Source organism: Hyperolius riggenbachi, chromosome 2 (assembly GCF_040937935.1).
Source record: "Hyperolius riggenbachi isolate aHypRig1 chromosome 2, aHypRig1.pri, whole genome shotgun sequence".
NCBI lineage: Eukaryota > Metazoa > Chordata > Amphibia > Anura > Hyperoliidae > Hyperolius > Hyperolius riggenbachi.
In genome coordinates this window covers 527,686,210-527,713,281 of record NC_090647.1, presented here as the reverse complement: position 1 = coordinate 527,713,281, position 27,072 = coordinate 527,686,210, and the positions used below count along the sequence as shown (strand labels likewise).

Here is a 27,072-nt window from a genome sequence, read left to right as displayed (position 1 = left end):
GGTCATTGAGTGACTGTATGTCAAGGTTAGAAAAAGTGGGTGGAGCCAAAAACAGCTAACTTTTTTTACATGAGAAAATAAAAACTGCAACCATTCTTACGCTGTTAATGGCAGGGTTCTCAAACTTGACACAGTTGGTCATTGGGTGACTGGGATTAATATTTGGAAAAGTAGGTGGAGCCTACAAGAGCCAATCTAAATATTCCCCTTGAAAATCAATAAGTGAATTTTAACTGCTGCCATTCTTACACAGTTAATGGCAGAGGCCTCAAACCTGCTACAGTTGGTCGTTAAGTGACTGGGGTTCAAATTCACTAAAGGGGCGGAGCCACAAACAGCCAGATTTCTTAACTGGATAAACTGCTTCCATTAGCACAATTTTGATGTCAGGAACCCGAAAGCTCACAAACTTAGTAATTGAGTAGTGACTGTGTGTCAAGGTTAGAAAAAGTGGGTTGAGTCAAACAGGATTTGTGTGTGTGTGTGTGTGTGTGTGTGTGTGTGTGTGTGTGGGGGGGGGGGGGGGGGGGGGGAGATTGTAAACTGCAGCCCTTCTTCCAGTTTCTGAAACTCCGACTCCAACTCCGACTCCGGTTACCCAAAATTCCCCCGACTCCTCGACTCCAACTCCGACTCCACAGCCCTGCCTTCTTCACTTTTAATGGCAGGGTTCTCAAACTTTGCACAGCTGGTTACTGGGTGACTGGGATAAATATTCAAAAAAATGGGTGGAGCCTGAAAAAGCCAATCAAAATTCACCTAATGATTTTCAAAGGGCATATTAAAATAGCTGCCATTCTTGCACTGTTAATGGCACAAGAATCAAACCTGGTACAGTTGGTCATTGGGTCACTGGGGTTCAAATTCAGAAAAGGGGACAGAACCACAAACAGTCAGATTGGTTTTATTTCATGAGAAAATTCAAATTATTGATGCCAAGGACCTCAAAACTCACAAACTTGGTCATTGAGTAATTGTGTGTTTAGGGTTAGAAAAAGTGGGCTGAGCCGACACCAGTCAAATACATACACGGACAACGTCGGTTCATCCGTGACAAATACAGAGACAAATACAAATTTCACTGGGAAAATGTAAACTGCTGCCATTCTTACACTGTTAATGGCAGGGTTCTTAAACTTTGCACAGTTGGTCACTGGGTGACTGGGATTAATATTTAGAAAAGTGGGTGGAGCCTACTAAAGTGAATCAAACTTCACCTATTGCTTTTCAAGTGGAATATTTAATTGCTACCATTCTTGCACAATTAATGGCACAAGCTTCAAACCTGGTACAGTTGGTCATTGGGTGACTGGGGTTAAAATTCAGAAAAGGTGGTGGAGCCACAAACAGCCAATCAGATTTTTTTTTCATTTCAATGCAAATTATTGATGCCAAAGATGGCAAAGCTCACAAACTAGGTCATTGAGTAATTGTGTGTTAGGGTTAGAAAAAGTGGGCGGCGCAACCCCAGCCAAATATATTCCCGGGCAACGCTGTGCAAACGGCTAGTAGGAAATAAATATGGCAGCCTCCATATCCCTCGCACTTCAGTTAAACATCCAGTATTCAGCTCTTTATCTTCCAGCTCTCAGAGACGCGCCTTGAATCTGGCTACCAGCATTTAGTGGCACTTTATTTGGCCTGAGGAAGTGGGCGAATTCCCACGAAAAACGTGTTGCCTGTGTTTTTTTTTTTTTACTAATATCCAATCCTAGATGGGTGTGTCATCATTGGGGTAAGCCACCTCATTTTATTTTTATTTTAGTTGCTTTTAATGTATTTTATTCACCTTGGGTGCCTCTTTACCCCTTTTTACTGTCTCACCCCATCCGTGGGGTGCTCCTACACCTGACCACTGGTGGTCTCTGCCACTACCTAGTTTGCCAGTGCGTAAAAGTTTTTTTTCAAGAGTGACCTTTGCCAGGTCTCCTGGTACCCCGAGTGGAGTCGGGTTTGTGCATCTCCACCTGCCTGCAGTGGTCGGTTGCCCTTCTGCAACCCGCCTTTGTGAGTATTAGTTCAACACCATTTAGATTTATTCATTAATCTCTGTGATGTACTGCACCATCTGGGCTCCTGAGGAAGGGCTCCGCCCGAAACATGTAGTGTTATCGCCTGCTCCAATACAGCTTGTTGCTGCATACAGCTCCAGAGTGCCGTGTCTTTCTTTATCGTTTGACCATCTGGGCTCCCGTTGTCTCTGTTTCTTTCCATAGGGTGCATATCCTCACCCTCAAGCTTCTAGCATCTTCAGAGCTCCACATTTTCTGTGAAACAGTCTGAGCTCTGGCTTGCCCACCCCCTCCCCATACAAGGTGGATATCTCTAATCTATTGATTGCCACCATCTTTATTAACAGATCCATAATGTTCTCATGCTGGAGGAACATATGTGCTGGCTTGCTGTGATTCCATACTGTGCAGATCTGTGCGCGGAAGCTGCGTGTGTTATACCAACTGCTTCACATTATCCGGATTCATTGGGAAGGCAGAGTTCAGCAAGAAACTTCACTGCTCTTTTCTTGCCCGACTATAAGATTATCCACTGAGAAGGCAATGTGGGTTTTTATGTGATAAAATGGACTCCCTGAACAACAGGTGAGATTATGTGGGTGGAAGTTATTTATATTTGAGCGCCAACATATTTCGTAGCACTCTGCAGCAGTGGGGTGCATAGATACATGAGCAGTACAAGACGCAGAACATTTATATCGTGCTATTCTCCTGGTGGACTCAAAGCAGCCACTAGGGCGTGCTCTATAGGCACTAGCAGTGTTAGGGAGTATTGCCCAAGGTCTCCTCACTGAATACGTGCTGGTTTACTAAACAGGAGGAGCTGAGATTGGAACCCTGGTCTCCTGTGTCAGAGATAGAGCCCTTAAAGGGAACAAAGCACCCCCTCCCCCCCCCCCCCCCCGGTTTCTAATAGCTATAGCACCATGTCTCCCCCCTGCCCTTCTTGCTGCCCATTATTTATCCAGGAAAAGGTGTGAAGATGGCATCTGTTGCTTCTGTAAACTCTTTGCATGAAAGCAATGCAAGAAGCATGGCAAACTAAAAGCAATTGCATAAAGCATAGCAAACTTAGAAGTGTTGACTCCGAGGTGAATAGTTCCAAAACACTTGTGTCTCCTGCTGCATTTTGGAGGGTCTCTGATGCTGGGCATACACTGCTTGATTTTGCGGCTTGATTCTCCCGATCGATTGACTCCCCACTCGATTCCGCAGGCGATTCTCTAATCTTTAGCTCGTTTTTCTTATCTTTTTCCATTCGCTTCAATGCGGAATCGAGCGGCGAACCGAGTGGGCGGGAGATCGGACGTGTCGAGCCATCTAAATGGCTCAGGATCGAGCCGTGTATTCCCAGCAATAAGTACGACACTTTTTTTTTTTTTTTTTTCCCATAGGGGCAATCTGACGGGTATACAATACAATATTGATTGCCAGCAACTGATTCCAAGCCCAAAACCAATCTTTCTCGATCGGAAACAGATCAGACATGCTGGCAATAATGTAAATTCGAGATACTGGTTATTATTCCGTGTGTATGTCCTTTCAGTTGGAAATCTGATTGGAATTCAAATTGCACACGTGTGTATGCTGGCTTTCTTCTATATCAGATCAATGTCAGATCTGAATATCACCTGCGTTAATACCAGGGCTGTGGAGTTGTGGTCGAGGAGTCGGAGTAATTTTGGATACCCGGAGTTGGAGTCAGATGATTTTTTTTGTACTGATTCCACAACCCTGGTTAATACAATAAGTAAATAAAAAAAAATGCATAGTTTGTACCAGGCTTTATACACTTAGGCTGCTTTCACAGTGGGACGTTACAGGCGCACGTTAGTGCAGCCTGTAATGCAGCCCACCGCACAGTAATGAAAAATCAATGTGCTGTTCACAGTGCCCACGTTGCGTTACATTGTAACGCAGCAGGTAAAAACAAAGTGCTGCATGCTGTGCATTATAAGTGGCTAAGCCGCGTTAGACTGTTCGCACATGCTCCGTGATGTTGGAGGAGGAGGTCTCCCCTCCTCCTCCTCGGCCAGGCACATGGCTTATTAATATTCACTGCACGGTGTGACTTGCAGTGTTTACTTCCTGGAGCGCCGCTCTGTGCGGCGATTGGCTGGCGGGACCACGTGATGCCGCATGCGTCCAAGAGTGCGCATCACAGGACGCATGATGAGCTGCATAACGCGACTCGATCTGACGCCCAGCTTCAACCCCAGTATGCGTTGCGTTAGGTGCACGTTATGCGACCTTAACGTGGCATCTAACGTAACGTCTTAGTGGGGAAGAAGCCTTAATGAACTTAATTGACAGTATACTTCTTTATTTCTGTGCTCTTGTTTTTCTATGAAAGCTCCTTAGATCGGCATATGCCCTGTGTGGGAGAACCATATGTCTCCGCACATTTGTCGTTCTGTTAATTAGGGGGAAGACTACTATATGTGTAAAGAAGCACGACGTAATCCACATTATTCTGAATTATATGCTTTCATTTCTGTGGACCTGAACTCTTGCACGGGACAGAAGGAAAACCTAGAGAAATGCACCCTGTATGTATTTAGAGAGTTTAGCCTGTTCAATTCCGCCTTATTTGTGTCTAATCACAAGTTGTAATTTGATCTCCCTCCTGTGTCACATGACTGCCTATGGCAGAGATGGCAGATAAGCCCATTGGAAAGCACAGGAGGTTAACCATATGTCTGCTGCCATGAATCGGGAAGTAGAAACAGTGCAGATTTATTTTAGGATTTGTTTCAGCTGCAACAAAGAGATGTTTGTGTTTAAAGGTTATGCTGTTGTGTATTTTTTAGAGCAGAGAGGAGTTCTGAGTTCAGGTCCACTTTTACAAATATCCCTCAGTGTTCTCTGTAGGCTCTTTTAGCTGGGTGCTCCACCTGGCTAGTTTTGGTGAGCACCCGGCTGTCATTTGCTCACCTCCTCCTATGCTGTAGGCAGAGTTGCGCACAGAAGCACCTGCATTCTATCAAAAAACATTTGTTACAGCTGATACAAATCCTAAAATAAATCTGCTGTTTCTACTTCCTGATTCATGGAAGCAGACATATTGTTTACAGCCTGTGCTTTCCAATTGGCTTATCTGCCGTAGGCAGTCATGTGAGACCGGGGAGGAGCAAATTACAACTTGAGATTAAACGCAAATGAAGGGGAATTAAGGGGCCCATACACTGGTCGATTTCGGCCTTCGATCGATCAGTCAATTCGATCAGGGAGATCAATTGGACATCGATTGCCGATCGCTTGATTTTCGGCCGATTTCGAACGATTTGATCTATCTGACAGGATGGAAGATCTAGGTTTATCTGCTGCTGGCAGCAGATCAATGGCCAATAGAGTTGCATTAAATCTAATCGTCCAATAATGCATTTAGATCGATTTTCATTAGATTTAATTTTAAAATCTATTGGAAATCTGTTCCTAGTGTGTGGCACACATCAGATTCCTGTCAGATTCATCTTGACAGGCATATGACAGAAATCTATCTGATGGTCGAATCTGCTGTAAATCTAGAAGTGTATGGTCACCTTTAGACAGCTTAAACTCTCTAAATACATACAGGGTGCATTTCTCTGTTTTCCTTCTGTCCTGTGCAAGAGTTCGGGTCCACTTTAAAGAGAGCCTTAGGGGGTTCATGAAATTTTAAAAAAAACAAACAAACCTAGGCTACCTGATCCGTGGGGCTGAGCGGATCAGGTAGCCTCCAAAACCGCCTCTCCTGTGGGCCGCAGTGTCCCTCTTTCACTTTCGTGGTCTCTGGGTCACGACGCTGGAATGAGAGATTCATTCTCTCACCAGCGTGCAGGGAGGCGGGGGAGCGGCAGGGGGCGTGGCCAGGGAGAGAGCTACACAATGGCAGCTCTGGAAACCCTGCAGGAACGCCCCTGGCGGGCATTTTGAACAGCGAATCACTCTCCTCAATGTTTACCTCCAAGATAACAACAAATATTGTTGCCAATCTCGGGGGCGGGGGGGAGTTGGCTATAGCGCGGCGGTGTGGGGACACAGAGGCATGTCATGAGGCAGAGAACATGCCTCTATGTCCCATCTGCCCCCCAAAAAATGTTTTCAAGTCCACTCCTGGGTTGTGTTCCACCCTAAGATTTCTGCTCAGGTGAGAAATAAAGGGCTGAGTAGCTCAGCATAAAACTAGGTACACATGCCAGGTGACTAGGCTGAGGCACCATTCACTGAACACTAATGCACTATTTTTTTCTGCTTTTCTACAATGAACATCCCCACAAGGAAGGTTCATAACACGTTGAGGGGTGGGGGGGTTAGGGGGGAGTGCTGTTGCTTACTTACTGGGGCTGCTCACATAGCGCCTCCCCAGGTTGCCATCACCGCCCACTATGCATGCCGCAATGCATTTTGGGAACTTGAGTACGTACATTTACACGGTTTTGTACCCAATCCCATAGCTCTGCAAGGGCTGTGGAGTCGGAGCAATTTTGGGTTTCTGGAGTCAGTCGGTTGTTTCATAAACTGAGGCGTTGGTGTTGGATGATTTTAGTACCGACTCCACAGCCCTGGAATTGCCTGACACAATGTCGTAGTGTGAACCTAGCCTTAGGCCCGGTTCCCACTTGTAGCCGGATCACGTGCGGTCACCAAGAGTGGTGGCCATTCACTGTCAGTTTAGCGATGAGCATAGAATGGACAAAAAAAATGTCCATTCTCAGCTCAAATGGGAACACATCCATATGCCTGGTGCACACCATGCAATTTCCCGTCAGATTTCGGGTCGAAACGAGAATGTTCGAGAGATCCAATCTGATTTTCCGATCCGTTTTCTGATCAATTTTGTACAGAAGTGATCGAAAAATATATCAGAAAAACGATCGGAAATCAGATTGGACCTGTCAGAAATTATCAATTTGACCCGAAATCATGTAACCGTTAGTAGCTTATTTGCAGTGTGTAGTTACAAAAAGAACAGACTACCCTAACTAGCACCACACTGACCAGAAATTACAAAGGTAACAAATAAACGTTATTGAAATTTTATCTTCAATAACGTTTATTTGTTGTTTTTGTAATTTCTGGTCCGTGTAGTGCTACCGTATTTAGGGTAGTCTGTTCTTTGTGTAACTATAGTATTGCTTTGCCCTCAGCACACCCTGGTCCATTACCATTACTTTATTGATTTATATATTGACATATGGTGCTGGTTCAATCTTTTTGCTTTAGTTGCAGTGTGGACCTGTCATCGGATTTGAAACTATCCAGATTGCTTCCTCAGTTGTAATTGGACTCTCTGCACCCATGGGCAGCACGGTGGTGTAGTGGTTAGCGCTCCCGCCTTGCAACGCTGGGTCCCCTGTTTGAGTCCCAACCAGGTCAACATCTGCAAGGAGCTTGTATGTTCTCCCCGTGTCTGCATGGGTTTCCTCCGTGCACTCCGGTTTCCTCCCACATCCCAAAAACATACAGATAAGTTAATAGCCATAGACTGATACATGCACTACATGATACATACATACATAGAAATATGATTATGGTAGGAATTAGATTGTGAGCCCCTCTGAGGGACAGTTAGTGACAACACAATATACACTGTACAGAGCTGCGGAATATGTCGGTGCTATATAAATACTAAAATAATTATCTTTGTGCTGAAGTACAGAGTAGGAAAAGGGCTGCTAAAAACTCTATTTTTTTTATATAAACAATTTCAGTTATAAGATTATATTTTGGAATTGAATTAAAATAGCATTATGTGTCACTGTTTCATTTTAGGTTATTTTCAAGGTTTCGATGAAATATTCAGGAAATAATCCTGGGAACCCGATAGGCTGGCTATAGGTTTAGCGTGACATCCTTCCAGGCCTGTTTTCCTTTCATCCTGCCGGTTTATGTATGTCCCGCGTTTAGCGGCGCTCTGCCGTGAGCTGTGCGGCGGTGCTGAGTCATACGACGCTCCTTGCCATTCTTCTTGTTTCTGTATGTCCCGCGTTTAGCGGCGCTCTGCCGGGAGCTGTGTGGCGGTGCTGAGTCATACGGAGCTCCTTGCCATTCTTCTTGTTTTTGTATGTCCCGTGTATAGCGGCGCTCTGCCGTGAGCTGTGTGGCGGTGCTGAGTCATACGGAGCTCCTTGCCATTCTTCTTGTTTCTGTATGTCCCGTGTATAGCGGTGCTCTGCCGGGAGCTCTGTGGCAATGCTGAGTCATACGGAGCTCCTTGCCATTCTTTTTGTTTAGGTATGTCATGTGTTTAGTATCGCTTCTCGGCCTTTTGGCTAAGATCAAGTGTAGTATCTGTTCTTGAGGTTTTTGGGAGGCATGTTATTGGGAACCCGGTCTCGTCTCTCCCGGGGAGGACGCCTTGAACGAGTTGAGCAGAGGTCCAGGTCTACCCTCAGCTCCTCCAGTAAAGGTGTCCGTCCTGGTTCATAATTCTCAGGGGCTGATTGAATGGATCTATACCATGGTCGAGGCTGAATGGCTGAGGGCTTTGCTTAGGCGTACTGCCCCTGGAAGTGGCGCTCCAGGTGCACCTGAAAAAACCTGAGATGTGGCAGATCTCAGGCGGAAGTAGGGTGCTTTGGTCTGTACTGCCCATATGCATCGCCAACTAACGCAGCTCCCCGGCCTTTTGGCTAGGGAGAGTGCGGAATTTTTATCACTCCGGCCGCAAGGTCGGGGCCAGCTTGCTGGCACCGGGGACTTCGGTTCCCAGGGGACTTCGGTTCCCACCCGGCTCCCTCTCGGGGGAGCCACCCGGACCATGTGGGATGCCACATGGCCAGGCCCTTTGGGTAACCACTGGGCACAGTCGGGGTCCTCCTCGGAGGACCCCAGGATTCTCCAACCCCTCGGGTGTTGGAGGATGCCACCCCCTGAGCCGATGGCAAAGGGGGAAGGTTCCCTTCGGGGAACAACCGGAAGGGCCCTGCTGCATTGTGGGGCCCGTGGCTACTCGTGCACGTTTTGCGGGGGTGCTTTAGGGCACTCACGCTTTTTCCGTGCATGGGGCTAATAGCCTTGCTTACCCGGGACCTCTGTTGCATGCAACAGGGGCCAAGAAAGCTTAAAAAAAAAAATTAAAAAAAAAATGTGTTTAGCGGTGCTCTGGCGGGAGCTGTGTGGCGGTGCTGAGTCACACAGCGCTCCTTGCCATTCTTCTTGTTTTTGTATGTCCCGTGTTTTAGCGGCGCTCTGCCGGGAGCTGTGTGGCGGTGCTGAGTCATACGGAGCTCCTTGCCATTCTTCTTGTTTCTGTATGTCCCGTGTATAGCGGTGCTCTGCCGGGAGCTCTGTGGCAGTGCTGAGTCATACGGAGCTCCTTGCCATTCTTCTTGTTTCTGTATGTCCCGTGTATAGCGGTGCTCTGCCGGGAGCTCTGTGGCAGTGCTGAGTCATACGGAGCTCCTTGCCATTCTTCTTGTTTCTGTATGTCCCGCGTTTAGCGGCGCTCTGCCGGGAGCTCTGTGGCAGTGCTGAGTCATACGGAGCTCCTTGCCATTCTTCTTGTTTCTGTATGTCCCGTGTATAGCGGCGCTCTGCCGTGAGCTCTGTGGCGGTGCGGAGTCATACGGAGCTCCTTGCCATTCTTCTAGTTTCTGTATATTCCGTGTTTAGCGGTGCTCTGGCGGGAGCTCTGTGGCGCTCCTTGCCATTCTTCTTGTTTCTGTATGTCCCGTGTTTTAGCGGCGCTCTGCCGGGAGCTTTGCGGCGGTGCTGAGGCATACGGCGCTCCTTACCATTTTTCTAGTTTCTGTATATTCCGTGTTTAGCGGTGCTCTGCCGGGAGCTCTGTGGCGGTGCGGAGTCACGCGGCGCTCTTTGCCATTCTTCTCGTTTCTGTATATTCCGTGTTTAGCGGTGCTCTGCCGGAAGCCGTACGGCGGTGCGGAGTCACGCGGTGCTCTTTGCCATTCTTCTCGTTTCTGTATATTCCGTTTTTAGCGGCCCTCTGCCGGGAGCTGAGTGGCGGTGCTGAGTCACACGGCGCTCCTTGCCGTAACCTTGAAGCGCACCTGGGTGCAGACGCGGCGGCCGCGCTGAGTAATTCCTGGCTGGAATAAAGGTCACAAGGTTGGCGGCTGCCTAATTGAAACAGATGGCCGTATAGATCGCCCTCAAGGGCTTCGCCAGTCGCTTGCACAGATAAATTAGCGCTATTGGCTGGGAACAAGCGGAGTAATTTAGGCTCACTTTATTCTGCCTTGTTTTATTGATGATTAGAATGTATCTGAGAGTGCGTGTGTGTTCTGGCGCTGGCGTGCAACCGCTGTGACGAGTCTCACATGCTCACATTTCATCCTCCATACCACACAATCATTCCCAGGGCGACCTCTACTCTCCTCTGTTCAGCTTTTTTTTTTTTTTTTTTTTTTCCTGAAACGTTTGCCAAAACGGTCAGTGTGTAAAGAGCCTTTGCAGCTCCGTTCTATTATAGACAGCTTAAAGTGGAGCTCCTCCTTCGCGGAAAACTGCAACAACCGCAAATCAGTGCCCTACAGGCACTTTTTAAATCTGTGCCCTGCAGGCTTTTTCAAGAGGGACTGTACTAAAAGTAACATGGGTAAAATAGTTTATTTAATAGAGTATTCATTTATAGATTATTTAGTCAGTGTTTCCGATCCCTGATTTACATCCTGAAATTTATCACTGGTGGTGATATCTTTAGTTTTGCCTGGTGATCTGTATGGAATGTTCCCTAGGGCCTTTTTCCACTAGCGGCGATTGCGATGCTGAATCGCAAATCGCTAGTGATTTTTAAATCGCTACGGTTTGCATTTTAACATAGGAATCGCGGTAGGTAATTTCCACTACCGCAATTCGTTGTTTACTCAAGCGCGCCGTGGAGCGATTTTTGCCACGATTTTGCTATGCAGTGCATTGCATAGCAAAATCGCGATTTCTGGGAAATGTTAGGACTTTGCTGAATCGCTAGCGTTTAGCGCAAACACTAGCGTTTGCTAGTGGAAAAGGGCCCTTACTGAGAGTTCTATGAACAGAGGGAGATGCTGCTTGCTTGGCAGCTGGAAACAGCCGTTATTTCCCACAATGCAACATAGTAAACTATCAGGACCAGGGATACCCCCTTTCCCATAAGAAAAAAATCTTTACCCTTTTCTTTACTAGATCATCAAGTGGGTCTGTGTGGCTGATATTGTGGTGAAACCCCTCCCACAGTGTGATGTCATGACCATGGTCCTGACTGTTTGCTCTCTGTGAGCCTTGTTGCATTGTGGGAAATAACAGCAACTGCCAAGCAAGCAGTATCTCCCTCTGTGCATATGTATATCTATAAAAAAACAACAACTTTTTAGCCTATTGCATTGTTAGCTGGTGTGGTTATAGATAAGGCAGTTGGTGCTGTCTGTCTTTTTTCATGTCTGCCAGTAGTAAAGTTGATGACCTGCAGGAGCATTGTGGATCAAACAATATGAACAAATGACATGGCGAATATCAATCATTTCTTGATCTCTCTGCTATTGTTTAACTTCTTACTTTGCAATGTATTGATTTGTTTTTTTTGCTTTTCACTAAAGTTCCTCTTTAACTACTTTAGGACCGCAGTGATTGAAATCTATGCCCTGTTTTGGTGGGCTCCTGGCTGGCAGGGCATAGACTTCAACCACCGTCCGACGTGCGCATTCACAGTTTCCATCACTCCCCGCCAATCGCGCTGCTCAAACCGACGTTTTTTGCCGCAGCTCACAGGCTCTGCCTGTCTCTATGAAGGCAAAATCATGTGAGCCGGTCAGGAGATGCTTTCATTGGCTCCTGACCGTGACTATCAATGCAAGCCGCTCCCATTGGCTTAAATTGATAGACACGGTCAGGAGCCAATGAAAGCGGCTCCTAACCGGCTCACATGACTCTGTCGTCATAGAGACGGCAGAGTGGGTGTCAGGATGTTCCCGGCAAGTAGCGCTGATGGCGGTTGCGGCTGGTATGCACGGCAATTCGTCGGGATTCCGTTGTTCTTGTACCAGCGGTCTCTGGTCCTTAAGGGGGCAGAGACCGATGGTACTTAAGTGGTTAATGGGCATAGACTACAACAAGAAGTGATATGCAGGGAGCACAGATCAGACCTGGCTAGTGATCACAGATCTGTGACTCCAGCTGTCACACAGAAATGGGCAGCAGGTGGTGTGTGCAGTATATAGGATGATGCGGAGGGAGGGGTTTATTAAGACGGCTAGAGAGTTCTCAGGTCTTTCCCGGGAAAGAAAAATCAGATAGTAATTATGGGTTAATTCAGTATATTCATTATAAGCGCTCTTATCCCTTATAATACTAGGGTCAATTGTGTACATGCCATGTTATTCAGTCCAGACACAAGTGGTTGGACCCACTCATGTAATAATATGTATAAAAGGCATAATAATGGACTTCCGGGCCTATTTCTACATTAAGAATAAAACTTGAAAATGAATTGGACTTGACTGCGCTCTCTCTGCATTTCCCCTTTAAGCGTCTCAGAAAGGCGGTAATAAACAAGCCTGGGAAACAAGGCGCATTCGGTGGGAGTGCTAATTATCATTACGATGATACTTCAGAGCGCCGTAATTACACTCGGGGCCCACACACCTCTCCCTAACATTGTGCAGAGGAATTATTTCACAGGCAAAGACAGTAGAGAGCTAATGGAGATCTGGAGATATTATCCAGCTCCATCGCATTGTCTGCCATTCATGGACCATGCGCTAATTAATGTGTCAGCTGTTCCTCCTTTCTGTGAGCAGGAAGAGATCTCTGTCAGGCGATGGGGAATAGCCTGCACTCCTTTCTGGATTTTTCTCGCCCCATCTGTCGTATTTTTTTTTGCTTCAGATTTAATCAAAAGGCAACGCTGAAGTAAAACTTGGTGAACTTGTTGTACACAATTGTACTGCTATACCATATATCAGTGATGTGTTCTGTAAACCTGTGTAAAGCAATGTTCATGCTTAAAGTGCATCCGAGAACTTTTACTCAAAATAGTCATTTTACTGCATAATTGTGCCCGTTACATATAGTTTATAGGGCATTCCTCAAGCCAAATACTTTTTTATTTTTTATTTTTTTTTATTTTTTATTCCCTATAAACTAAACAAGCCTTGCCCACAGCTTCTCCAACGCCTAGGCATTCTGAGTCCCATGTAGCAAGTGCTCATGGGACCTCAGTCTGGGAAGGAGGAGACTTTTCCCAAAGGAGAAGGAGGAGGTGTTACCAGCCAGAGATTTCAGAGGCAAGGGGAGGAGAGAGGAGGGGAGGGGAGTGGAGTTTTCACAGGCTGAGGGGTGGGGGGTGGGGGGAGATACAGAGCAGCTTGCCTGTGTAATGATGACAAGCAAAATATGGCTGCTCTCATTGGATCACATTGTATCGGCATAAACTGTTGAAGCTGTTTGCAGCTAGATTTGCTGTGAAAACTATCTTAACTTTAGATGAGTTGTATAGACAAGTTATTTGTTATATTAGTATTTCATCTCGGATCCGCTTTAAAGCACGCTTGACCTAAGGTGCCTGGATCCATGTAACTCTGTGCTTTATTCTCTCTTCTACTGTGGCTGAAGTTGTGGCTAAAGTCTCAATTTTAGAGAGAAAGAGGCGGGCTTGCTGGGATGTTCCTCCTATCACCCACCCGCTTGCCCCTCTTCCCGCTCCATTTACTTCCCTTAAAGGACTCACAAGGTGACCAAAAATGTAGTTTTACCTACCTGGGGATTCTTCTAGCCCCTAGAAGTCATTTTGGGTCAATCGCTGTATCTCCAGTCTTCTCCCATCTCCACCGGAAGCTTCTTAAGATAGCTGACCCCCAGATGGGTCGGTGACTTCTGCGCATGCGTGTTACCAGGAGGATACTGTGCCTGCGCAGGACAATCCCGATGACATGGGCTTCACACCTTTGTCTCATGTCTTTCACACCCACGCATTCTCAAGACGTCAACCCATCCAGATTCCACAGTCTTCAGCAGGCTGCTAGCGGTTATGGAAGAAGACTGGAGATGCGGAGAGGGACCCAAATGTCTTCTAGGGGCTGGAAGAAACCCCAGTAAGTAAGAACTACTTTTTTTTTTTTTTTTTTGGGCACCACGTGAGTCCTTTTAAGGGAAGTAAATGGGGTGGGTAGAGGAGTAAGTGGGTGGGTGATCAATCAAATACTGCTGCCACCTTATATACTTACCCGGGCTTCCTCCAGCCCCTGGCAGCCGACATGTCCCACGCAGCATCTCCGCTCGCAGCTGCCAGCCCGGGGGTCCACGCCAGTGCAGAGGGCGACCTCGAGGTTGTACTCTAGTGTGCCTGCATGAGCGCCACTGTCAATCAAGCTTACATTGTCCGCGGTGTACTGCGCAGGGGCGGAACTACTGCACAGTACACTGTGGACAAAGTGGATTTGATTGACAGCGGCGCTCGTGCAGGTGCAGTAGAGGAGGTAGGCTTCTGCACCGGCGGAGTCCCCCAGTCCGGCGGCTGCGAGCAGAGATGCTGCGTGGGACCTTTCTGCTGCCAAGGGCTGTAGGAAGCCCTGGGTACGTTCTTTTTTTATAAGGGTGCAGCAGTATTTTATGCTTCCTTTAAGAGAAGGGAATGAGAGGGTGATAGGAGGGAATATTGCAGCAAGGACGCCGATGGCTGCTGTAACATGTAGGGTATTAAAACAATGTTTTCGCAATTGTGGTCCTTTTTAAAGTGAACCTCCAGACCAAAATCTACTCAGCAGCACTGAAAGGCTTGGTGTTTCTTTAACCGTTTCACAGCATCAGAACTTTGTTTTTCTTACCCAAGCCTCATTTTTAGCTGCACAGAAGCTAAGCTCTGCCGCATCAAAGAATTCTGCCAGGGCATTTTTCCCCAGATGCTGTGCAAAGCATGATTCGATTTCTGATGTCGTTGCCTAGCGCGCGCAGTTGAGAGGGGTGATCAGGACACGGGACAGTTGGAACTGTGTCTCATGCTCCCTGTCACCTCCTTTCAACCAAAAAGATGGCTGCCCCCATGAAATCACAAACATTTCCCTGTTCTTTTAAAACAGGGCGGGTAAGAGATTATATTGCCTATCTATTTTAATTAACATAACTAATGTAACTTAATGTTCATAAACAAATCAACTATGTTTGTTTAGGCTGAAGTTCCTCTTTAATCTCAATCACAGTACTGAAAAGGGCATGGACGGCTTTGGTCTTGAAACGACTGAAGCGTCTGGTCTGGAAATGGTTAAGGGGGCGGGTTAAGGTCAATGTTCATGAAAGGGGGGTGTTACAGCTAGATGCTAGGAATAGGTATTATTGCGCACGTACATGACATGGAGGCACACCAAAATTCTCAATAATAAAGAACACGATCTTGAATCGTATTGCTGAGTCACGTCACATCCAAACATGCTTACTTGTATGACACATAATTCATACAGATCCGTGCTACTGATCTCTGCAGACTCTGGAGAGATCGCACCTCACCAGCAGAATCGGATCATCCACACGGTAACTTAGTCAGGTGCCTATGGCCTGGTGATTTTTCCAGAGGCCGGGTTCACCCCATGCCTTGCCAAATCTGTGATAAAGCCAGGCAGCCAGCAGGGGTGGACCAAAGCTGCTGTTTTGCCTAGGACCCCATTTCACCTTAACCCGTCTTTGCCTACTGTGGTTGAGGTGAGCGGGGACCATTGCACTCGGTGTACCTCTCTGAGGGGACGGCTTTCTGGCCTGTGAACATTACATTCTGGCATCGCTTTGACATTTGACACTTTTCTGTATTTTACAGCAGATTCCATTTGTGAGCGTGTCCCATATTTCGCACTTAGAGCTTGAGAGAAATGTATTGCGCGGGGCAATCTGACGTGATTTGTTGACTCGGGGGATTTCTAGCGCCCAGAGGTGAATGCTGGGTCATTTTTGAGATGACAGATGTCTCTTGGACGGCTTAAGAAGATTGGGAAGATGTAAAAATAATGCTGGGAGTTGTGTGGCAGAGGAGAACGTGCTCACAGCTGGAGTCTGCCTTCAGTCAGCATGCGCTGCTCTGTCTCTGCAGTACTGCCACAGAGCCGGCTGCAGCCACTGTGTGGATATTTTATGTATTTCCTATATTTATAGCAGCAGCTTACCATGCAGAGAGCACAGAGCCGTTCACATCGATCTCTAACCCTGCCGAACGTGTAGTTTATCAAGGTCATGCACATCCAGGGGCCAGTTTACCCACAATTCAGTTAAAGAGAAACCCGTAACCAAGAATTGAACTTCATCCCAATCAGTAGCTGATACCCCCTTTCCCATGAGAAATCTTTTCCTTTTCACAAACTGATCATCATGGGGCGCTGTATGGCTGATATTGTGGTGAAACCCCTCCCACAGGAAACTGTGAGGCCCATGGTCCTGGCAGTGTCCTGTCTGTGAACCTCGTTGCATTGTGGGAAATAGCTGTTTAGTGCCTAGAAGTTTGAAAGGGGCGTGTCTTAAAGGTGCCCGTCCTTTATCTAAAAGAAGGTTGGGAGGTATGGTGCATATGCGACTTCTGTCCAGTTTCTGTAACCTTGTGCATGGTGTGAGTTTGCATTTCGTCACTGCAATAAATGGAGTGGACCCTGGACATAATGTAACTGTCAAAAAATCAAAAATCAATTATTTATTTTTATCTGGTAAACAAATAAGGATGCTAACCAGGCAATCCAAAAGTTAAAAATCACAATTACTTTTCTTGTTGATAAATGATCATTCCCCTGTTTACCTGACTCTTATGTGGTACATTGGTGCACAACGGAAGTTGCGGGGCATGTTTTTTTTTTTTTTTGCTTCTTTACTTTTCTCTCAGATTTAACTGATGTAGCCTGACTGGTTGAAGCCACTTACACCCCCCCAGTTTCTTGTTTTCCCTAGCCACACCTCTGTTGCTCTCTGATTGGCCAATATTTCTCATGCTGAAACAATACACTTTCTACTGCAGAGCTGGGTGGGAGTGTCTGAAGACTGGGAGGAGGGCGGGAATGACATCAGGTTTGGCTTCAAGATAGACACAGTTAAAATTGAGAATCCTAAGAAGGATTTTTTTTTTTTTTACTATAGAAAAATCACTAAAATCAAAGCATGGACAGTACAATACATATGTAAGTAGAACAAGTATTTATCTGCTTATGTGTTGTTTTTTCTGAGATAGTATGGCTGACAGCTCCTCTTTAACATAGGATCCATCTACATGTCCGTTGGTTGTCTTTTCCATGAAATGGACAGTTTTGGCTTGTAATGTGCACTGAATCTAAGTTTCATGAATAATAAGTAGACCGTAAAGGATATACACATAGTGTTGCTGTTAATTAAATGTGGTCAAGGGTGAAAATAATTGAAAAAACCCTCAATTAGTAATGCCAGAAATAGAATTAAGCCTTCTGCACATGCTTTGAATACTTCAAGCCGGGAGGAGAATCTTCCCAACGACTCATCTAATTTTTTGGACTTTCCCATTTGCCAGCGTGCCTGGCACCGTCATTTACAGTCAGACGTGATAGCCGAGGGCACTATTACATAAATAGATTTTGTGAGCCGTTGCTCTGGACCAAACCTGAAGATTTGATGACCCCAGACGTAATTCTGCGCAGCCCTCCGGGGGTCCACACATGGCGATGGTGACTGCAGCAGAAGTCACTGTGCGATCTGCATGCTAATAGTCTCCCGTTAACTCTGCGCAATCTCAGAATGTCTCATTTTTTCTTTTCCTCTGGGAAATGAGAAGTTACTATAAATAGGATGAGGGTGGCATTTATATGTAGAAAGAATCATTGCTACTTAGAAGAGAGAAATTTTTATTTTAAGTCTCCTATGTATAAATACTGAATTTTTAAAGGTTAAGTGTACTTCTAATCTAATCTTAATGGGGGTTGTAACATCCAAAAATAAAATTTGCTAAAAATAGTGCCCTAAAATACAGTGCTGCCCATAATTATTAATACCCCTGGCAAATTTTGACTTAGTTACTTTTACTCAATGACATAGGTGTCTCCCAAAATAAGATGATGTACAAGAGGAACTATTGTGGGAAAAAAACATTTTTTCAGGTTTTATTTACATTTGAGAAAAGTGTCCAGTCCAAAATTATTCAGACTCTTCTCAGTACTCAATAGAAAAGCCATTATTGGCTATTACAGCAATCAAGCGCTTCCTATAATTGCTGGCCAGCTTTTTGCATGTCTCCACAGGTATTTTTGCCCATTCATCTTTAGCAATAAGCTCCAAATATTTCAGGTTGAAGGGTCTTCTTGCCATCACCCTGATTTTTAGCCTTCTCCATAGATGCTCAAATGGATTGGACTTTGGCTGTGCCACTCCAAAATGTAAATGTTGTTGTCTGCTAACCATTTCTTCACCATTTTTGCTGTGTGTTTTGGGTCATAGTCATGCTGACATGTCCACTGGTGGCCAAGGCCAAGTTTGTCTGCAGACTGCCTGATGTTGTGGTTGAGAATCCTCATGTATTGCTCTTTTTTTCATGGTGCCGTTTACTGTGATTCAGTTCCCTGGTCCATTGGCTGAAAAGCACCCTCAAAGCATTAGGTTCCAACCACGATGTTTGACAGTGGGAATGGTGTTCTTTGGGTTGAAAACTTCTCCTTTTTTTACGCCAAATGAAGAAAACATCATTGTGACCAAAGAAATAAATTTTTGTTTCATCTGACCATAACACAGAAGACCAGAAGTCGTCTTCTTTGTCCAGATGAGCATTTGCAAAGGCCAAGTAAGCTTTTATGTGTCTTATCTGGAGAAGTGGCGTCCTCCTTGGTCTGCATCCGTGGAACTCAGCAGTGTGCAGTGTCCGTTGGATTGTCTGCCTTGAGACATTGCCACCAGCCGAGCCCAGATTCATCTGGATTGGTGGTGATCCATGGATTCTTCTTCACATCTCTCACTATCGTCCTGGCCGGCACAGGTGTCACTCTTGGTTTCCGACCACGTCCTCTGAGATTTTCCACAGTGTCGCATTTTTTTAAAAAAAAAAAAATACCTTGCACTGTAGCCACTGGAACTTGAAAACATTTAAAAATGGCCCAATGCGCAGCCGCAGGTCCTCACCGAGCTCCTTTGTCTAAGCTGAGGGTGCCCAATAGGTCGATCGCGATCTACCGGTAGATCGCGGCCGCCTATTTGGTAGATCGCGGCCTCTTGGCCGCGTCCCATCACAATTTGCGGCCGGCAGCTTTCCCATCATATTTTGCTGCCAGCCGCCGGCCAATAGGAAGCGGGGAAGAGAGAGGAGGCGCGGCTGAAGAGGCCATGACGCGACGTCATGGCTGGCTGGCGGCGGCGGTGCCGGGCACACGCTGGACGGTGGCTGCACAGGACGCAGGCTCCTACTGCGCATGCGGGGCTGCACAACGTGAGGGGCTGCAGTAGCTGACGCTACACCGGAGCGCTTCGAGTCCGAGAGGGGAGACCAGACATCGCCGCTGGAGAGAGTTAAGTGATTAAGCACCCATCCTACCTACGCTAATGCAACCTATCCCTACCTACCTACCTATGCCAAAGGGACCCACCCCCACCTACCTACCTATGCTAAAGGGACCCACCCCCACCTACTTACCTATACTAAAGGGACCCATCCCCCACCTACCTATACTAAAGGGACCCATCCCCCACCTACCTATACTAAAGGGACCCATCCCCCACCTACCTATGCTAAAGGGACCCATCCCCCACCTACCTATGCTAAAGGGACCCATCCCCCACCTACCTATGCTAAAGGGACCCATCCCCCACCTACCTATGCTAAAGGGACCCATCCCCCACCTACCTATGCTAAAGGGACCCATCCCCCACCTACCTATGCTAAAGGGACCCATCCCCCACCTACCTATGCTAAAGGGACCCATCCCCCACCTACCTATGCTAAAGGGACCCATCCCCCACCTACCTATGCTAAAGGGACCCATCCCCCACCTACCTATGCTAAAGGGACCCATCCCCCACCTACCTATGCTAAAGGGACCCATCCCCCACCTACCTATGCTAAAGGGACCCATCCCCCACCTACCTATGCTAAAGGGACCCATCCCCCACCTACCTATGCTAAAGGGACCCATCCCCCACCTACCTATGCTAAAGGGACCCATCCCCCACCTACCTATGCTAAAGGGACCCATCCCCACCTACCTATGCTAAAGGGACCCATCCCCACCTACCTATGCTAAAGGGACCCATCCCCACCTACCTATGCTAAAGGGACCCATCCCCACCTACCTATGCTAAAGGGACCCATCCCCACCTACCTATGCTAAAGGGACCCATCCCCACCTACCTATGCTAAAGGGACCCATCCCCACCTACTTACCTATGCTAAAGGGACCCATCTCCACCTACTTACCTATGCTAAAGGGACCCATCCCCACCTACCTTTGCTGAAGTAACCTATACTTAGCTACTTATACTGGAGGCACTTGTACCTGGGGGCTATTCGTGACGGGGGGGGGGGGGGTCTGCAACACTTTAAATGTTGGTAGATCTCCTGAACTTGGCAAATTTTACAGTAGCTCGCGAGCCGAAAAAGTGTGGGCTCCCCTGCCCTGGTCTAAGCCATCACTGTCTACAAACCAACTGCAGAGAGCTGAGCTGCTGTTTTTCACCTTCTGATTTATTAAAACAGCTGTTCCCAATCAATCAGGGTAATTAGAATGCCTTAGAACAGCTTGGACTATTTGGAATGGTATAGAAATTTTCCCACAAACTATGACAGCTTGTGAAGAGTATGAATGATTTTGGACTGGACTCTTTTTGCTCAAATTTAAATAAAAGCTGAATGTTTTTATTTTATTCCCCCCACAATAATTCCTCTTGTACATTGTCTTTATTATCTTTTGGGAGACACCTCTGTCAATTACTGGCTGGTTCAATAAAAGTAACTAAGTCACAATTTGCCATGGGTGTGAATAGTTATGGGCAGCGCTGTATATGTTAACTCCCTTTTTTCTAAAATGGGTTTCTATCTATCGAAGCAGGTCATTTCGGCGTGCTGTCATAGCACAACTGCTATGCTGCGTGGCCCAGCACAAGATTTAATTGGGTGATCGCCAGACCACAAATTACATCTCCCTCTGAGTTGATATAACTCGGAGGGGGGGGGATACTATTTAACGCTGCCGGGGATTTGAGCGGCAGCAGAGAGAGCCCTGCACCCAGCTCATTGGCGGCTCAACAACACGTACACCCCTATATGTCCCCTGATTTTTTTTTTTTTTTTTTTACTTATTTATTTTTATTTTTTACCTGGTCTTGGTGCCTATGCCTAATTGCAGGGACTGTGCAGTGCCAGCTGGATTGTGAAAAGTATATATAAAATATGGAGTTTCATCCTAATTTCATGTATTACATCAACATTCTATTGTTCTGCCCCCCCCCCCCTGCCCAAAAAACAAACCAAAAAAAACAGATACTTGCCTAAGGAGATGGAAGGCTCTGGGACCTATAGAGCCTTCCCTGGTCCTCTCGTGGTCCCAGCGCAGCTACCCCCGATAGCAGTATTTGACTGATAAGGTGACTACTGCTCTCTGCCACCGCAGGAGGCTTCAGCGGTCGAGTGCTCCCAAAGACAGTCGCTCCGTACTGCGCATGCAGTAGCACGCTCCCTCGCATGCGCGGTACAGAGCCACCCATCTTCAGGAGAACTCTGGCTCCCAAAGATTTCTGAAGCTTCCCTTGGCGGGATGGATGAATGGGGGAGCCAGCGCTAGAAGGAGCGAATGGGAAGGCTTTATAGGACCTAGAGCCTTCCCTTTCCTTGGGTAAGTATCTGTTTAATTTTTTTTTTTTTTTGCGTTTCCCATTTACTTTAGGATGATGCAGCATTTGTTATGCAGGGAAGACGAGGGGTTTATGGTGACTGTACTTGCTATTCAGCCCTGTAAGGAGGAAATGGCTTCATCAAGGTTTAACTGTTAACATCGTTTTTGACAGGTAAAGTGAAGCTCCTATGTAGAGTTCTAGCTGAAAGCGAACAAAATCAATGATGCAGTATATTTGCATTATTGATCAGGCTGTACCTTTTAAGACTCCGGCAGTTGAAGAAATATATGGAGGCTACTCACTTTTTTTCTCTTTAAAAATGCTACTTGCTAGACTTCTTGTCTTGATCCTCTTCCTGTAATGCATTCAGTCCTTGACTCCAATTAAGTACGCGGGTCAGGTGATCTGACTCTAATCTGACCCCATTGGCTGCATCGCTGTGTGTGGTTTGGAGATTACGGACGCCGAAAGATCAGCAGGACAGCCGGTGTACTGGCCTATTTTATACAGATGTACCCCCCCCCAAAAACATACTTGCCTAAGAGGGAAGCCTTTGGAACCTGCCTGTAGCGGCTTTCCACATCTTCCTGGGCTCCACCGTTGCTGCATGCGTACCCCAACAAGAGCTTCTTGGATATGTTGCGTGGCCACGCTTCTCTTCAGGGGTAAGTGCGGCTGTACTGTGCCTGTGCGAGTATGGCTTAGTAAGCCGGAGCTGTTTGTCAACAAATGAAGGGAGGAAACCAAGGAACCTGTAAGGCAACGAGGGGCTGGAAGAAGCTCCCGGTATGTAAAATAGAACTTGTTGCCCTGTTTCAGGTTTACTTTAACTCAGGGGTGTCAGACTCAAATACAAATTGTACACTAGGAACTATTTGCGGGCCAACCTCAATATCTAATGGCTACCTTATTCACTTATAAAGTTTCCAGGTGTCTAATGGCCCTGCTTCAACCCCTATATAACTATATAGGGGTTGAAGCAGGGCCATTAGACACCTGGAAACTTGGTGCCTAGTGCCTAGAAGCCCCCACTTGGTGCCTGGTGCCTAGAAGCCCCCACTCTCCCCTATTATAGTGTCTAGAGGCCCCCACCCGCCCTTATACAGTTCCCTAGTGTTTAGTGCTTTCCCCCTCCCTCCTCTATACGGCTTCCCTGGGGATCTAGGGCTTTACCTTCACTTTAGCCCTAAAGTGTCTAAATGCATACCTATAAACTAGCCACCTGGAGATTTTTGGCGCAGGAGAAAGCCAATAAACTGCTCACCCTTCTCCTGCACAAGTCCCGGCGGCGGTAATTACTATTCCCCCTCTAGGCCCCCATGGAAAGTGGAGAAATGATGTAATTCGGCTTCCAGCTATTGCTGGCGGCCAAATTGCAGTGTTCTTGTGATTTGTGCTCCGTCTTCTGATGGCGCCCAAATCAGTCACTGAGCGCTGCTATAGCCGTAATACCTATTACGGTGTACGGTGCCGCCGGCTGCGTCCAAATCTCCTGTGTTTTTTGTTGTTTTTTTTTTTTTTTTTACAGCGCTCGGTCTACAGTGGGCCAAACATAAGGCAAAGGGCCAAATTGAATGGCTTCGAGGGTCAGATTTGGCCCATGGGCCAGAGTTTGACATGATTGCTTTACCTACTTGTGTGCACAGAGGAAGGCAGGCACTGATCTCTGAGACTGATGCACAAGAAGGTGGCTGCAGCAGGTGATTATAACTTGATACAAGAAGAGGAACAGTTGGTTGTAGAAGAATGGTAATGCCTGTGCAGACTGGGGATGAGCTTCCAAATTCCCATTTCTCAGTTTCCAATCGGATATCTGCGTTCCGCAGTGAAAACATGAAATTCAGCAATATTCTACATTACCGAGACTCAGAAGCATTAGGCCAGTCAGAGAATACTGAAGTTTTATCGCAGTCGCCAATTGGGAAATGTGGATTCCACAACTTTTTATATTGTTTGTTTGTTTTTGTTTTTTTATACAATAACTAACTTTTTTGACCCAAATAACATTTTGTGGATGGCATTTCTGACCATCCCTAGTGCAGACCTCGAACTGAAAGCAGGCTGTTAGTGAGCCAGCACAAATTGTTCCTACATCAGCACCAATATAATGTGGAGTTTATTTCATCTTGGCCCACAGCCTCCACTCCTAAGCTATTTGGAGATTTGCACCTTTGGAGAATATTCTGCCCCACCCAATGCAAGAAAAGAGGCGGGTCTGTCTGTGAGCAGCACCTTACAGCAAGGGCCGTTCAGATCACGGGGTTGGGAGAAATTATTCTTATTATGGTTGGGAGGAATTATTACATTCTGAAATTCATCACTGGTGGCGACATCTTTAGTTCTGCCTGGTGATCTGTACAGAATGTTTGTTACTGAGAGTTCTATGCACAGAGTTAGATATTGCTTGCTTGGCAGTTGGAAAAGGCCGTTATTTCCCACAATGCAGTGGGGTTCACAGACGGAAAACTATCAGGACCATGCTCATGACATCACACTGTGGGAGGGGTTTCACCCCAATATTAGCCACACAGACCCTCCTGGTGAGCTATTTGAGAAAAGGTAAATATTTCTCCTGGGAAAGGGGGTATCCGCTACTGATTGGGATGACGTTCAATCCTTGGTTACAGCTTCTCTTTAAAATACAGACACAAAATGCTTTTCGTTCCCTGGAAGCCGTCTCTGCAATGCATTGTTTCGTCATTTCAGAAGTTCGTCATGAAAATGGGTTAATATTAATATCTTCTGCAGAAAATAAATAGCAGATGGACCAGAGGCGGGAGTCTCCGGGGGTTTTGCCTGCGCTGTGTAGTGAGGAGACTCTCCCTGTAATGGAATCTGGAATTGTGCTCTGTCCAGCACCATCTGCTAGCCTGGATGTAATGTATGGGCTGATGCTGGCTGACGGGGGATGTACAGTGTTAACCAGACGTATGATGATTCAGTCATGCATAAGAATCGCTGCCTGCCCGTTCCTGCGAGTGGTTTTGTCTCAGACACACCGGGCTGGCTTTACTAAAGCTACAAAGACATGCTGGATCCACGTTCCCTGAAACAGCCTTTCCTGATCGCTTCGGGTGATTGTCTGCTACCGAGCAGCATGCAGATGTGTCCAGCAGCCTATGGAGGAGGGGCGCAACTGGGAGGAGTACTGATGCAACTCACAGCAGGGAAAATACAATAGTACAGACAGGTCCCCTGCTTACAAATGAGTCAAGCTACAACATTTCAGAAATATAAAGTTGTCTCCATGTACAAATATGCAATACCTTTTTTGTTACATATTTTTGTCATAAAATATCAGAGTATTGTATTAACTGTTATAAGTAATTTAATACTCTTTAACCCTTTAGCATCCAATTTTATTTAAAGGCTTGTTGGTGCTCCAGGGCAATTTATTGTAGTACATTTTTTACTATTTCTTGTTAGATTCCCTTGCTTTTCATTGGTACTGCTGTAATGTGTATTTATGGCCACTTGTTACTAGGGGGCAGTTTTAGACAACAGAGGACTTCTGCTTTGTTTTATTATTTTCTGCTAGTAGAGAGAGAGAGATCAAAGCATTCCAAGAATTTACAGCACAACGAGTTCTGCCGACTGAGGTCAAAAGCCGTGCATTTATCTGAAACTTGATAACGCGATTGCGGCGGCTAATAGGTTAAAATCACATTGAAAACAACCAAAAAAACATACCGTAGTTTATACTAATATGTCCAAATCCAGAGCCGTCAGAAAGAAAATGTATCCGCTTTTCACCATTTTAAATACAGGAATCGACTTACAAACAAATTCAACTTACAAACTTTCTTACCTGTTTGTAAGGGGCTGCCTGTTGTCTAGCTTTTTATTCAGCAAATTGAATCAGAATATGTGTTTGGGAGCAAGTTTTTCATGTTTAACCACTCTACGAACGCCTAACGCCAATTGGCGGCCGCAGAGTTGCTCCCCCAGGACCGCTTAATGCCGATCGGTATAAAATCCTGGGGCCAGAGATTAGCGGGGGTTGGCACGCAGGTGTGCGCGCACATCACCGCTGAGTTACGGAGCTCCGCTCTGTAAACGGCAGGCTGTTAAAGAAAAAAAACTAAAAAATGGCTGCAGATGCTTGTACAGTGCTGCTGGATGGTGTAATGGTTAAGGGCTCCGCCTCTGACACAGACCAGGGTTCGAATTTCGGCTCTGCCTGTTCAGTAAACCAGCACCTGTTCAGTAGGAGACCCTTAGGCAAGACTCCCTAACACTGCTACTGCCTATAGAGCGCGTCCTAGTGGCTGCAGCTGTGGCGCTTTGAGTCCGCCAGGAGAAAAGCGCGATATAAATGTTCTGTCTGTCTGTGTCTGTCTAGCGCAGCACTGTACGGGGACAGTTCTGTCACTGAGTTGTCCCCAGGAGAGGCTGACAAAGCGATCTCTATGACAGGTGATCGCAGGGATTGGTTCTCTGGGGAGGAATAAATTATAAAGAAAACAGATATTTAAAAATCAATACATTTTTTAAAGGGACACTATCGATTAACATTTTTTTTTTCAATTGAGATAGGAAATGTTTGGGAAGTGCTGCTTAGTGTATATGTTACGGCCAGAACCCGAAGTTTGGCCACTTCTAGTTCTGGCCGGCCACTTCGGGTTCTGGCCGGCCAATGCGTGAAGTGGCCGCTGCGCTGCGGCCAATGTTAGAAATGGAATGATTCCTCTGAGGTTAACCTGCCTGGCGTTCTATTAAGATCGCCAGGCAGGCTGCGGGAGGGTTTTTTTTTAATAAAAAAAAAAACTATTTCATGCAGCCAACTGAAAGTTGGTTGCATGAAAGCCCACTAGAGGGCGCTCCGGAGGCGTTCTTCCGATCGCCTCCGGCGCCCAGAATAAACAAGGAAGGCCGCAACGAGCGGCCTTCCTTGTTTTGCTTACATCGTCGCCATAGCGACGAGCGGAGTGACGTCATCGACGTCAGCCGACGTCCTGACGTCAGCCGCCTCCGATCCAGCCCTTAGCGTTGGCCGGAACTTTTTGTTCCGGCTACGCTGGGCTTAGGCGGCTGGGGGGACCCTCTTTCGCCGCTGCTCGCGGCGGATCGCCGCAGAGCGGCGGCGATCAGGCAGCACACGCGGCTGGCAAAGTGCCGGCTGCGTGTGCTGCTTTTTATTTGAGCCAAATCGGCCCAGCAGGGCCTGAGCGGCAGGCTCCGGCGGTACTGGACGAGCTGAGCTCGTCCAGACCGCCCAGCAGGTTAATGTATCTTCTGGCCGCAGCGCAGCGGCCAAACGTATAACAACTTAGTGAATTTATTGCAATTCAGCCGGCGGCAATGTAACAATTCAAGCCGCCGGCTTTTTTTTTTTCTGCCT

General features: G+C 46.7%; 1 protein-coding gene and 1 pseudogene across 6 annotated transcripts in view; both read left to right on the top strand.

Moving 5' to 3' along the window:
* Positions 1-27,072, top strand: part of TIAM1 (TIAM Rac1 associated GEF 1) — a 497,838-nt gene that overhangs the window by 44,527 nt on the left and 426,239 nt on the right. The window contains exon 1 of one of the 6 annotated variants that reach the window (XM_068270613.1): positions 356-440. The exons of 4 other annotated variants lie outside the window; for them this stretch is intronic. The gene's annotated coding sequence lies outside the window, so the exon portion shown is untranslated. Of the gene's footprint in view, positions 1-355; positions 451-27,072 lie in introns of those variants that run through there. One more of the 6 variants, XM_068270614.1, reaches the window with a different exon arrangement.
* LOC137554798 (U2 spliceosomal RNA) lies at positions 8,247-8,388 on the top strand (annotated as a pseudogene).